Below are 12,500 nucleotides of genomic sequence, written 5' to 3' on the forward strand. Positions count from 1 at the left end.
TGAACTGAGAGTCAAGTCTAATCATGTTGCCAAGACATCTCCATGTACCAGACCACACTGACAAATGTTTATTCATCTTCAGGACCAGCAAGAGCGCATTCTTCTTCTGGATCACTTTCTGGTTCTGGCAAGGTCACATTAGAACAGTGAAGTCCTTTGCATTCACTGCAGGCGGAAGAGCATTCCAGGTTGTACTTGCGACAGCTGCATCGTCGGGTGCTGCAGTCTGTATTGCAGCCACAGTGGATGGCATCTAGCAGGTAATCTGGAGCAGGCTTCATATCGGTCATAACGGGAACCATTCTCTCGTCACAGATAGCCCATCCCCAACCATTGGCATCCATGCCAACTCCTTGCCACTGCTGAACCTGAACATAAACCCGTAGGCAATGTTGCTTTGCAGATGCTGATGTAAGGGGCAGGGTACGAGGCTCAACTCTGACAGTGCTTGTTGAAACCTTCTGGCAGAAGCGCTGAAGCCTTAGTATGTCCAGTGTTTCCCCGGGCTGGCCATTGTACAAGCAAACCACGGCATTCTCTCCAGCTGTCATGACATCCTCTTTCGACGCTCCAGGAGTGTTGAACGTTGCCAAAAGCCCAGAGAAATACGCACTGGAGTTCAGCTTCTTCAAAGCTGCTGATTTGCCAATGGAGTACAGTCTTGACGTGGTATCACAACCTAGGAGTCCATGTGCCACAAGGAGCTTGTCACACACATGGCGTCCAAGTGTCTTTTGCACTTGCTCGATATTCCAACATCTTGCTTGCCTCCTTGACGTCAGCTTAGGCTCAGGTCGGAAGAACAGGTTGTGTGATGTGGGCCCTGCACGACTACATAGGAGAACAAGAAGATCGGTGTCATCGCCAACTACCACGGTGTCCTTGGTGTTTGCACATGCAATGGCTGTCTCCACTATGAGGACATCTGCATCTGCCCTGGCATGAAGAACATCGTTGTGCTGCCGTTGAAGGTCATCACTCAGTAGATTGATGAAGCTTTGTTTATTTGTTTGGTTGGCAAGGAAGTCATCTTTCTTCATAGTACATACCATGTCCTTTGTGAAGTTGACAAGGGGATTGCTGTGAGATCGAACGCGCCTGCTGTGCGCTACATCTTTGGTGGAGGGTGCGCTCACATATCCATCAAACACTATGACAGCTTTACCATAGCTGTGTCAAACATATCGTATGTAGTGACTGGAGATTCCTTCATAGGTCTCGCCAAAATTCCAAGGAATTCTGTGTAGCAATGCCCCACCATCCAGAACATATTGCACATTCTGTGGCAGCACTGTGTTGCGAACGGCAAGGGGGAGTTGTTTCCAAATGGCCTCGGCTAGCGCTGGCTTGTCGGCCTCAAGCAGGATATCAATGGTCTGAAACAGTGTTGGTAGTTAACTGCATAGTTCGTACTTGAAGACATCAGTGAGGTCATCACAGCGTGATCCTGACGTACTCAGACGTTGGAACAACAGTTGTGGATCTATCAGAACAGATTCTTTGCCATTTTTCACTGATGAACGTGTGTCTAAAGTCACAACCTGATTTTGTTTCTTGAACGTGTGATCAAGAACCTTTTTGCCAACCATTCCATCTAAGATCTTCCTGCCCACTGACGCTGCTTGGTCAGCATTGACCGAATCTCCAGCTGTGATGCCAGTGTCAATGCTTTGCAGAGTTGGATCGTTTCCAAAGGGATCCTTTGATGACAGGTAGCCAATGAGTTTGTGCGTGTCATCTGTGTCCCGTGCTTCTCGAGCTGCTCTTTGTTCATTGTGCTGGTCACTGGTCCCATACGGCACTGATGTGTAGTCTTGCAAGGCCATGTTGACCTCTGCACATATGGGGGTGGACAGCAGCCACGTGATCCTTTGCGACTCGCTCATGCCATGGCCCCTTGTCAGTCCCCTGTGGTTTTCACACTTCTCATGAGCACTTGCTCGATCAGAAGATCTGTGGACAAGCCGGCCCAGTACCGATCTGAGCGCCGCACTACGTGATATCCATTCTGGAACTGGTGGTGGACCTCGGGGTGCTGAATAGACAGTTGTGCCAGTCACTGCAGGTAGACGTAAATAGATTTGGTGTAGAGATTGTGGCCTGCAGCTGCCAGGTAGGGCAACATGTCGTGCGAAGCGTGCACGTGCAGACGCCAGTCACCAGTGCGTTCCGACCTCAGGAATGTCCTCAATATGTCAATCATGTCCATGTATTGCAGCCATAGCTGTGCAGTACGTAGATCCTTCATCGATTGTCGGGCAACATTCATGATGTCACGAACAGAGTCCAGAACCGGGGCTGAAAGGATATCTTCAGTAGAACACTCACCCTTCATCAATGAATCATACAGGTCTCGCAGCTCACACAGGTGAATTGGTCCAGCTCCCACACTTTGCGACCCTGACTCGGTATCATGTGGATCTATGGCTGCCTGTGCATCATCTATGCTTTGCATTATCTCGTCTTCACTTGGTTCGTCATCTTCTACAATACCCTGAGGACCATCATTCTTAGCCTGCGAACAAGTAGGCACTAGCGTACCAAGTATCCTTTCTGCGAGGAGAGTGTTCAGTGCTGCATCAACCAAAAGATGCCCACAGATAGCTCGGTCATATGCCTTGCCAGACAGCATGTGCATTACAGTGTTCTCGGCATACACCAGTTCCAGAACAGAGCGCAGTCCAGATACTGACATGATATTTCCAATGCTCCCCAAGAAGCTCATCAACGTGTGGAAGCCCCCCATGCGCAGTACAATCTTACGCAAGTCACTGCCCTCCGATTGACTTTCGATGATGGTAAGCGCCTTCCACCAAAGTGGTTGGTCAAATGTGATGATGACCTTTGCGTTGTACTGTTTGGCATGCTCAGATAGAAATGTCAATGTTGAATAGATGCAAGTTGGATCACTGCTGTTCATGTCGATCATGGGAAGCAGGAAGACTGTAGACTGACCTGGATGTACACCAGTGTGCACGGCTTGCATCATGCCAGACCATGCTGGTCGTGGTGAGCGTAATGTGAGGGACAGCTTCCAAAGGAGGTCAAGGTTGGTAGATCTGTCCTTTTCCATCTCATCTTGTAGAACCTCATACCTCAGAGTATCTAGCCCATCGCAAGGTGTTGTCAGATGTCGGATGTTTATTCGGCCCACAGCTACAACATTCTTCAGTGTCACAGACACACGTGGCACTCTTGTTAATGTCCTGGTACCTGGAGTGACAGACGCAATCATTCCCATCCCGTGGAATGTGTTGAGGCCATCTATTGTACGGATGTTGTGATCGACATTGTCCGCCATATATTGGATGAACTGCTCTGGCCGGTAGTTTGGTATGTCTGTCCCTAGTACAACTGCTGCACTCCGTTCATACCTTTGTATCTCACGATAAGAACTGCAATATCCGTGGGCATGGAGCGTGTCGATCAAGAACTTTGATGCAAAATGATGGTGCATCTGTACACCCAGTCCTATCTGTAAGGGTGCCAGCAGCACTCGGGGCCGAATTGCCTGCATGATAGCTTGCCCTAGAGAACCGACTTTTCTATCAGCATCTCGGCCCACAAAGAGTGTTTGAAGAAGGAGTTTTAGTGATTCAGGTAGGAACGACATGGCTTCTTCAGTTGAGGACATTTCAGTTGTACATGGGTACATATCTATCGACTGTTGTACGGATTTCACATCACTTTTGATCAGTTTTGCTGCCGTCTTAATCAGTCTCATTTTCTCAGCTTCATATGATGTCTCCTTTGGCCTTTGATGGAATTCGTGAATGATCGCAGAGGCCCTGTGGCGAAAGGTCACAACATTCTCTTTGCCATTTATTTCTGCGATGGTGATATCCTGACCAAAGTGCTTTTGGATACATTCCTTCATGTAGGTGAATCCATAAGGTGTGCAATCAGTTCCAAGAATAAATTCCCCCATTTTTCCTATGAGATCCGGTATCGTTGTCTGTTCCTCATCATTGGTTTTGAGGTACTCTGCGACTTTTATGAATGCATCATTCCGTGTGTCATCAGCCGGTCTACCATACTTAGGTCGCTTGCTTGGCACTGTAAGGAACTGGCGTGGAATCTGCTTCCCAGTTCTGAAGTTTATGCTACATATATTGTGATAAACTGCGTCAGCGGCATGCAAGTCCTGGACGAATTCTACTCGAGCCTTTACTGTCTCTGACCATGCATCATTGCGTTCAACACAGCTCTCTGTAACCTTCCTCTGGAAGTCCATTGTTCGGACTGGTATAAGTTTATGCGTTTTTTGTCTGCCCTGGTACTTGTCTGGTGTTCCACAGAACAAACAGTGTTCGCTGTAGTGAAACGCAGAACTGGCAGATCGACGCGTACGCACAGTGCCGCTGAAACCACCAGTACAGTCATATCCGCGTTTTCTGATGTCTCGCTCAATAGACAGTTGGGAGCAGAAGTCCTTCCTGCATCTGGTGTGTACAACTTGTCCAGGTGCGACACTGATATCAGCCTGCCGTAGGTCATTTGCCTTGTTTATTCCATCACACCCCTTGGCACCTAATTTTGTGGTTTGTTCGCCGTTGCTGAGAGACTCGCTGCAGAAAACGCAATCGTCCATGCTACTGGTTAACCTAAAAAGAAAAAAAAACAAGGCTATTAGACGTTAATTATCTAAATTTATTTATTTAATAATAAAAATGTTTGACATCTTTTGAGAAATGTGAAAGAAATAACAAAAGCACTGTTATAACAAAAAATGTTATGCCATTTCTATTAGCATATTTTCGTGCATAACTTTCAAAAAGTGGTTGCTCGAAATGAATGTGTTCCAATGCCTCGAATTTCCTTGACTTTTACTATGTTATTACATGGGTCAAAAGAAGCAAAAATGCCAAGTTTCATTACTATTGCAATTTGTGGTGGGTATATCCATAAAATGACTGGCCTAAAAGGATTCTCGTTAAATATGTCTTTAGGCATTGACCTGTGCCCTCTAAACACCAGACCTCCATTATTTTTATACACTCTCGGCTCACAAAAACCCCAGGGAAACTAATGCGCTTTCTCAAATGTTAAGCCATTCACAGATATAATACCTGCATTTCCGCACCCTTTACCTCTCTTAGGGGTTGACTACGACCTTAAGACCCTCTTTGTTATTTAAATTGAATTTTGTTTATCACCGCATTAACATGCTTCCTCCCAGTGTTCCATGTGAGAACAAATTTTCTATCATTGATATTAAATGGTTTTGATGGCATATTTTCACAATGACTATTATCCATGGATGCAGGACAGACCTAATTATGACATTATCAGGCTAATTTTGCTCAGACTATTTCCCAAAAGCTGTACTCTTAGACATTTTACCATTTTTTCACAATTTTCAGTCTCAATTACGAGAATAGCATCAAAATGTAACCATTTAATGAATTCAAGTTTTTAGGGTGTTACTATTACTTTGCATACTCATTCGAGGATATGGGATTAGATATTGAAAAAAATGCAACCAATGCAAAGCTGCAGTATAGCTTGATATTTGATTGTGCCCACAATGGAACGCTATGATCATGGGAACCAAAATTTACCTGAAATGACTGAATTGTTCATGAGGCCGTAACTTGCACACTCAAAGACACTCACATGTACACAAAGGTGCAGTGCTCACATAATTATACAAAATAGTCATATATATATATATATATATATATATATATATATATATATATATATATATATATATATATATATATATATATATATATATATATATATATATATATATATAGATGCAAATTAACACAATGGTGTCATGGTTGGAAGCATCCTGGCCTTTCAATTGAATGGCCTGGAGTTCGATCACAAGCATGAGGTAGAAATTTATTTCTATTTGAACACGAAATCCATATTGACTAATTAGGTGTAATTCCATCTAAAAAAGCTATCAATTGTGTCACTTTGTGAGCCGGGAAGTCGGGAAAACTTGCTGGTAAGAGGCCGATGTTTCGCCAGGTAAAACCTTAAGTGCAGGTAGCAGTTAGGTTCCGACCTCTCTTAGAGCCTATGATGGAATGGTTGGAAGCGACCTGGCCTTTCATTTGAAGGGGTAGGGTTCGATCCCAAGTATGAGGTAGAAATTTATTTCCATATGTATATATGGTGTGGAAGAAATACCCCTCTGAATCTCGATGAAGTAATTAGGATGAAGGTAACGGATTGGGTTTAAGGCGATAAACAAGATGTCTCTTCAACTTTTACTCCTGATGCCTGGCGGATTATCTTACTGGAATTAGTATGGAACGGGAGAGGTCTCTTGCCTTGATTATATAGGCACTGCAAATCACTAGGAACTGGCCATCCTTTGATAATTTAGCAACTGAATCTGTGGAATTAGTCAGTCTATGGAAAGCCAAATTGACAAAATGAGCCCCTGTCCCGGGCGTAGCAGGTTGCTAAGAATCTCTCGATTTATAAATACCAAAGAAAAATTTAAAAATGGTAATTGCAATATTCGAACCATGAATCAGAATGGGAACTTACTGCAAGTGGGGAATGAATTTATGAAATATAGTTTGGATATCTTGGCCCAAACTGAAACACGTTGTAAGGGGATTGGTAAAAAAATCTTAGACCAAAGCAATATGTATATCTACTCAAGAAGAACAGATGGAGTTGGAAGAGAAGGGGTAGGAATGATAGTCTCACCAAGAGCAGAAACGGAATTAACAAAATGGAGAACTGTAAATAGTATAGTGTTACTTGCAAAGTTTAAATCAAAGCAGTGAAATATATCATTAAACTTTGCTATGTACCAACAAATGATTCCCCTGGAGAAAGAAAAGATGAATACTTTAAGAACTGCAGAGTGTAATAGATGAGATCCCATAGAGATATAGGAAAATTGATTGGTGACATCAATACTAAAGTTGGAAGGAGTAATCAAGGTATAGAGAATGTGATGGGTGTTGTGAATCTTGGAGAAGTTACATAAGAAAATGGGGCACACTTTGTAAGTTTCTGTTCAACATACAAACTTGTCCTCTTGTAATCTTTTCCAGCACGACAACCAAAATTATACATGGACCTTACCATATGGCAATTACAAAAATCAAATAGATGACATAGCCATTAATAATTAGATACGGAGAGCTATAAAAAAATATAAGAAACTATAGAGATGCAGATATTGGTAGTGATCACCAGCTCCTCATTGCCACACTAAAATTGGATCTGAAAGCACCCAAAATAAATGTAGATACAATACCTAGATTTTATACAACTAAGCTTCTAGAAGATGAGAACGGAGAAAACTTTGCAATTGAATGTAGGAATCGGTTTGCAGTCTTAGAGACTTTAAGAGACGAACAGCAGGCAATTATTGAAGAATGGAGTGATATAGAGAACATATATCAGTCAGTTGGTAGTAAAATTTTGGGCCATGCAGTTACAAGGAAAAAACCATGGATATTAAATGATACTTGAAATACTAAAAAAAAGGAGACAAATACAGAAAGTGAGTGTTGAATGTTTTTGAGGAAATAATGAAAAATGCAAGGTAGAATATGCTGAGTATTCCAGTATTGCTAGTGAAGTCTAAAGAAAAGCCAGGAATGACTACAGAGAATATTTAGATAAGGAAGCAGAGAAGGCTGACAAAGATATGAATTCAGGGAGTGTCTATGGTGTTTGGAATTTCTCATACAATTATTAATGAACTCTCTTCTGGAGCAAAGAAGAAGAAGCATATACGCATAAAAAAGAGAGATGAATTTGTTATAACAACAGAATATGAAGAAAGGCAACGTGAGGTAATGAATAGGAGACATGGAGATATGAAAGGAATAATTTGATTGATATACCTGAAGCTAAGGAAGACCATGATATGCCCATGAACCCATGAATGAATTTAGTGTGCTTGAAGTCGAAGCTACCATTAAAAAACTGAAGAGATGGAAAGCCCCTGGTTACAATGGGATAACTGCCTAGATAATATTGGCCAAAAATGAAGTGACTCCCAGAATGCTTGAAAGATTATTTTGTAGAATGTGGCGTGAGGAGGCAAAACCTGTCAAATGGGAGCTGGGACTGATTACAATAATTACAGAGGCATCACACTGGTGTCAAGAAAATGTATAGCATCTCATTTTAAACAGACTAGAGAAAACCTTGATGAAAAGCTGAGAGACAAAAAAACAGGAATTAGAAAAAGTAGAAGTTGGACTGAGCAAATTTCTGTTTTAAGACATGTAGTGGTGCAGAAATGTGTAGAATACTGAAATCCACTTTTGATGGCATTTGTGGACAGCGAAATAGGCTTTAATAGTATGCACCGGTGTAAAGGATTCAAGTTACCCCCCGTTTCAAATTACCCCCCGGTAACTTGAAACCGGTTTCAGATTACCGGGGGGGTAGTTTGAAACCGGTTTCAAGTTACCCCCTCTGTTTTCAAGTTACCCCCTCATCAGAATGATAAATAATTCATATGACATCGCAAATATGTATCATGCATTTATTGTTGGCTTAGCAGCAGTAGGAAAAGTAGTTTAATCTGGCATTTAAGACCAAAAATTGTGTATTAGTGAATTATATGACACGTTAAAAGTCACACACTGTAATTCAAGGTTCTGTGATAAAGGCGAGGTAAAATTTTATTTTGTTTCTGTTCGTGTGATTGTTGATATTTTCGTATTTAAGACCTAAAGTGTCATATAATTCCCTAATTCACAATATTTGAAGTTACAGACTTTCATTTAAGGTTTAGTGATCACGGCGAGGTAAAACTTTATTTTATTTCAGTGTGCGCGTGATTGTCGAGATTTTATTTTTTTTTTATTTTTAATTAACTGGCCTTATCTTTCAATTAAACACAAACTATGACGCATCTAACTTTATACAAAACAATTATCAAGTAAAAAAAAGATAGATATTACCCGTAAAAATATTTGAAATCAAAACCATCATAATGAACCCTATTTTAGCATTACATGGAAAAAAATATCTACTAAATTAAATATTAAGAAAAAAAAAATGGGAAAATGGTAATGAAATTGTTAAATTTGGAATTGACCAAACAATCAACCGTGTCACAGATGCAGCCAACTTATAAAAAACGACTTTGTTTCAGATTTGCAAGGTAAATTGGGTCAAGGGTATTAAGCATACTGATAACATTATAAAGGAAGACATGAAAATGGTCTGAATGAACTAATTTATTGAATCTTTTGTGATAGCACTAACTTCATCTGACGAAGTCACCATAACCACGTTTGCTAATATAACCTTTGTTGTAAAGAAATTAATTTTGTCGATTAATTAAATAAATTCTAAAACAATACAATCACCTACGTAAATATACCATATTAAACATAGTTAATTAAATCCTTTGTAAAGAATCCTGTCTTTTAATAATCAATCAGAATTGAGAAATGAATTCATTTGATATCAAAATTAAGATTATTTCTGTTAGTATGATAATCGTTTTATAACAATTTTTCTATTTGTTATATTTAAGAGTTTCAACTTGTCACCACGTGGTTGCAAACAAAAAGAACGAAGGAAACAATTTAGGGAGAGTATCAAATTAAAGGATTATATTCTTAGACCGTTCAAATCCGGGTGAATGACTTATTAGTTGACCCTTTTCTCCTATTCTTGGCTCGCCCATAGATTAAAGCGGCTAAGCCAGGTGTGCTTTGAAAATGACCAAAGAGAACTGGCAATGCCGCTGTTGGGCTCCGAGTTTGCTCTTAAAATGGTTTGACCATACCCATAGTTGCAATATAACAATAGAACTCCTTGTGTCCATATATCTCTTTGTTTATTCATTTATTCTGTCAGTGATAATGCATAGTAACTTCGTAGTATTTGGAGGCTATGCACGTAAAAAATAAAAGCTCAAATATAAATTACCAACATGCATGTCGTCGTGCAGACAGAATTAACGTTGTGTAAGCTACTGTTAGCTCGATTCATTTTAAACCAGAGGACATTAAAGATGGTATGAAGTCTCGATTACTAGGTATTGCTGTTTTGTCATTTGATGAAATGAGTAATAAGAAAGAATGGAGCTATGAAAAAGGGGCAGAAGTCTTATATAAACCGCATGGAAATGTACAGGTGACCATGTGGCGAGGTCTTTTTTTCTTTATGATACATTTCAGGTAAAATTCTTAAACATTTTATGACACCGTTTTTCAATAATTTTCCATTTCGAGATCAACAACAGAGAAAAAAAATCCATACACGAATCCATCACTTACTATTCTGGAAGATGGTTTAAATAGGATTTGATTTAGCCCATGATAACACACAGCTGCCTGCCTTTAGGCTAAAATCAGTAACAACAGTTGTGAGATTAACACAAGCTGTGTTCAATGTCATCCATAGAGGGCTATAAAGTGTAACGACTTTTCCGTAGTCCAGGTGTTTTCGTATACAAACAACCAATGTAAGTACAGTAGAAGCAAACAGCATGTACTGTACCATGTCTTATTAAAACTGTTATAATTGCTCACAATCTTTCTTTATTAAAAGTGTCAATTATTTACAGATATCATGAATGATATAGTATTTACAACATACATACAAATACATATACATGATTGTATTATATGTATATATATGCATATATATATATATATATATATATATATATATATATATATATATATATATATATATATATATATATATATATATAGTATATATATATATATATATATATATATATATATATATATATATATATATATATATATATATATATATATATACAGTATATATATATGTATATGCATATATATATATATATATATATATATATATATATATATATATATATATATATATATATATATATACATATATGTATATGTATGTATACATATATACTTATGATCAATATGTTGATTATACCTTATATAATATTTGCTTGCAATATAATTATGAAATATTTCAAATAATGGAAAAAATAACCGTGAAAATCAAATTTCACCTAGTCTTCCTGTCTCGGTCAAATATGCGCCCATGACTGATAATGGAATATCCGACATTTATTAGCTAAGATATAAACATAAGACGGATAAAGACTGGATATTAATAAACGATACCAATAGGTGAAACAATACATGTATATACATATAACCTAATGATGGTGTTGACCCTGATCAAAAGCAATTTATTAATATTCATAAATGATGAGATCCTGCGCAAAAACGAGGAGGGTAATTTGAAACCAGGGGGGTAGCATAAAACCGGTTTCAAATTACCCCCGGGGGTAGCTTGAAACCGGTATCAAGTTACCCCCCGGTAGTTTGAATCCGGTTTCAAATTACCGGGGGGTAAGATTTGGAGGGGGTAATTTCAAACCGGTACACCGGCCAATTTTGTGGAGAGTCTTGTGTTATTATAGAGTTCCTCTTAAATATGTAAATTCGATTTTCTGTACATGAGCTTAGCAAGTGCAAAGTTAATATTAGTGGAATCCTATCAAAAGAATGTCCAGTGAACAGTGGGGTACTCTAAGGGAATGTGTTGTTACCTCATGGATTTTGTAATGCCTTATTAGCAGAATGCAATAGGATTTGTAATATTTGTTTATCCGAATGCATGAAATATCACATGATGTTGGGCTCAAAATAGTTAGAAGAATGACAGAGATGAAGAGAACCGAATATGCAAGGGAAGATGAAATATCATAGGAAGGAGAAAGGATTAATAAGGTGGAATCATTCAAATATTTAGGAACTATGATCTCCAATACAGGATCTTTAGAATTTAAGTTTAACGAAAGATTGAAAAAAGCAAATCAGACAACGGGTAGATTAATAAACTTTGGAAATCAAATCGCATGAAATTACATTTAAGAATCAGGCTATATATCAGATTAGTAAGATCTGTGTTACTTTATGGAAATGAGTCGTGGTATAACAATGAAAAAATATCCAACAGATTTTGTAGAATTGAGAACAAAGCCCCCTGAAGAATGTTGGGAGTTAGATGGCAGGACAAGGTTAGTAATGAAACTAGAAGAGATTACTCAAGTGCCATATGTGGATGAGATCATGGTGAGGGGTAGACTTAAGAGAGATTAGCTCACCAAACTTTCAACTGGGCTCCACAAAGCACTAAAAAAGTTGGAAGACTCAGGCATACATTTCTGAGGACTATGAAGCATGAAGTAGGAGAGGATGAATGGAGAGGTATTGATTTAAAAGCTCAAGACAGTAGGCCGTGAGCTGAAATCTAGAGCATGCACTTTTGAGACAACTTTCTGAGGGCAATTCGATTTCACAAGTAACAACTATGATTTAACACCCAGATCGACATTCCACTTGTCCACACGTGCAAAAGTTGCACATTAATTAAGTGAAGGCCCTTTTAATTATCGTCCCTGGTCATAGTTTTGTTATCTAACCAATATGGGTTGGGCAGGCTCAAGACTGCCAATTGTTGTACTGTTGTTTCCCATATATAAATCATATAAATTTATAATAATCTTGATTTTAATAATACACATTTATTTGAGT

Source organism: Palaemon carinicauda, chromosome 21 (assembly GCF_036898095.1).
Source record: "Palaemon carinicauda isolate YSFRI2023 chromosome 21, ASM3689809v2, whole genome shotgun sequence".
NCBI lineage: Eukaryota > Metazoa > Arthropoda > Malacostraca > Decapoda > Palaemonidae > Palaemon > Palaemon carinicauda.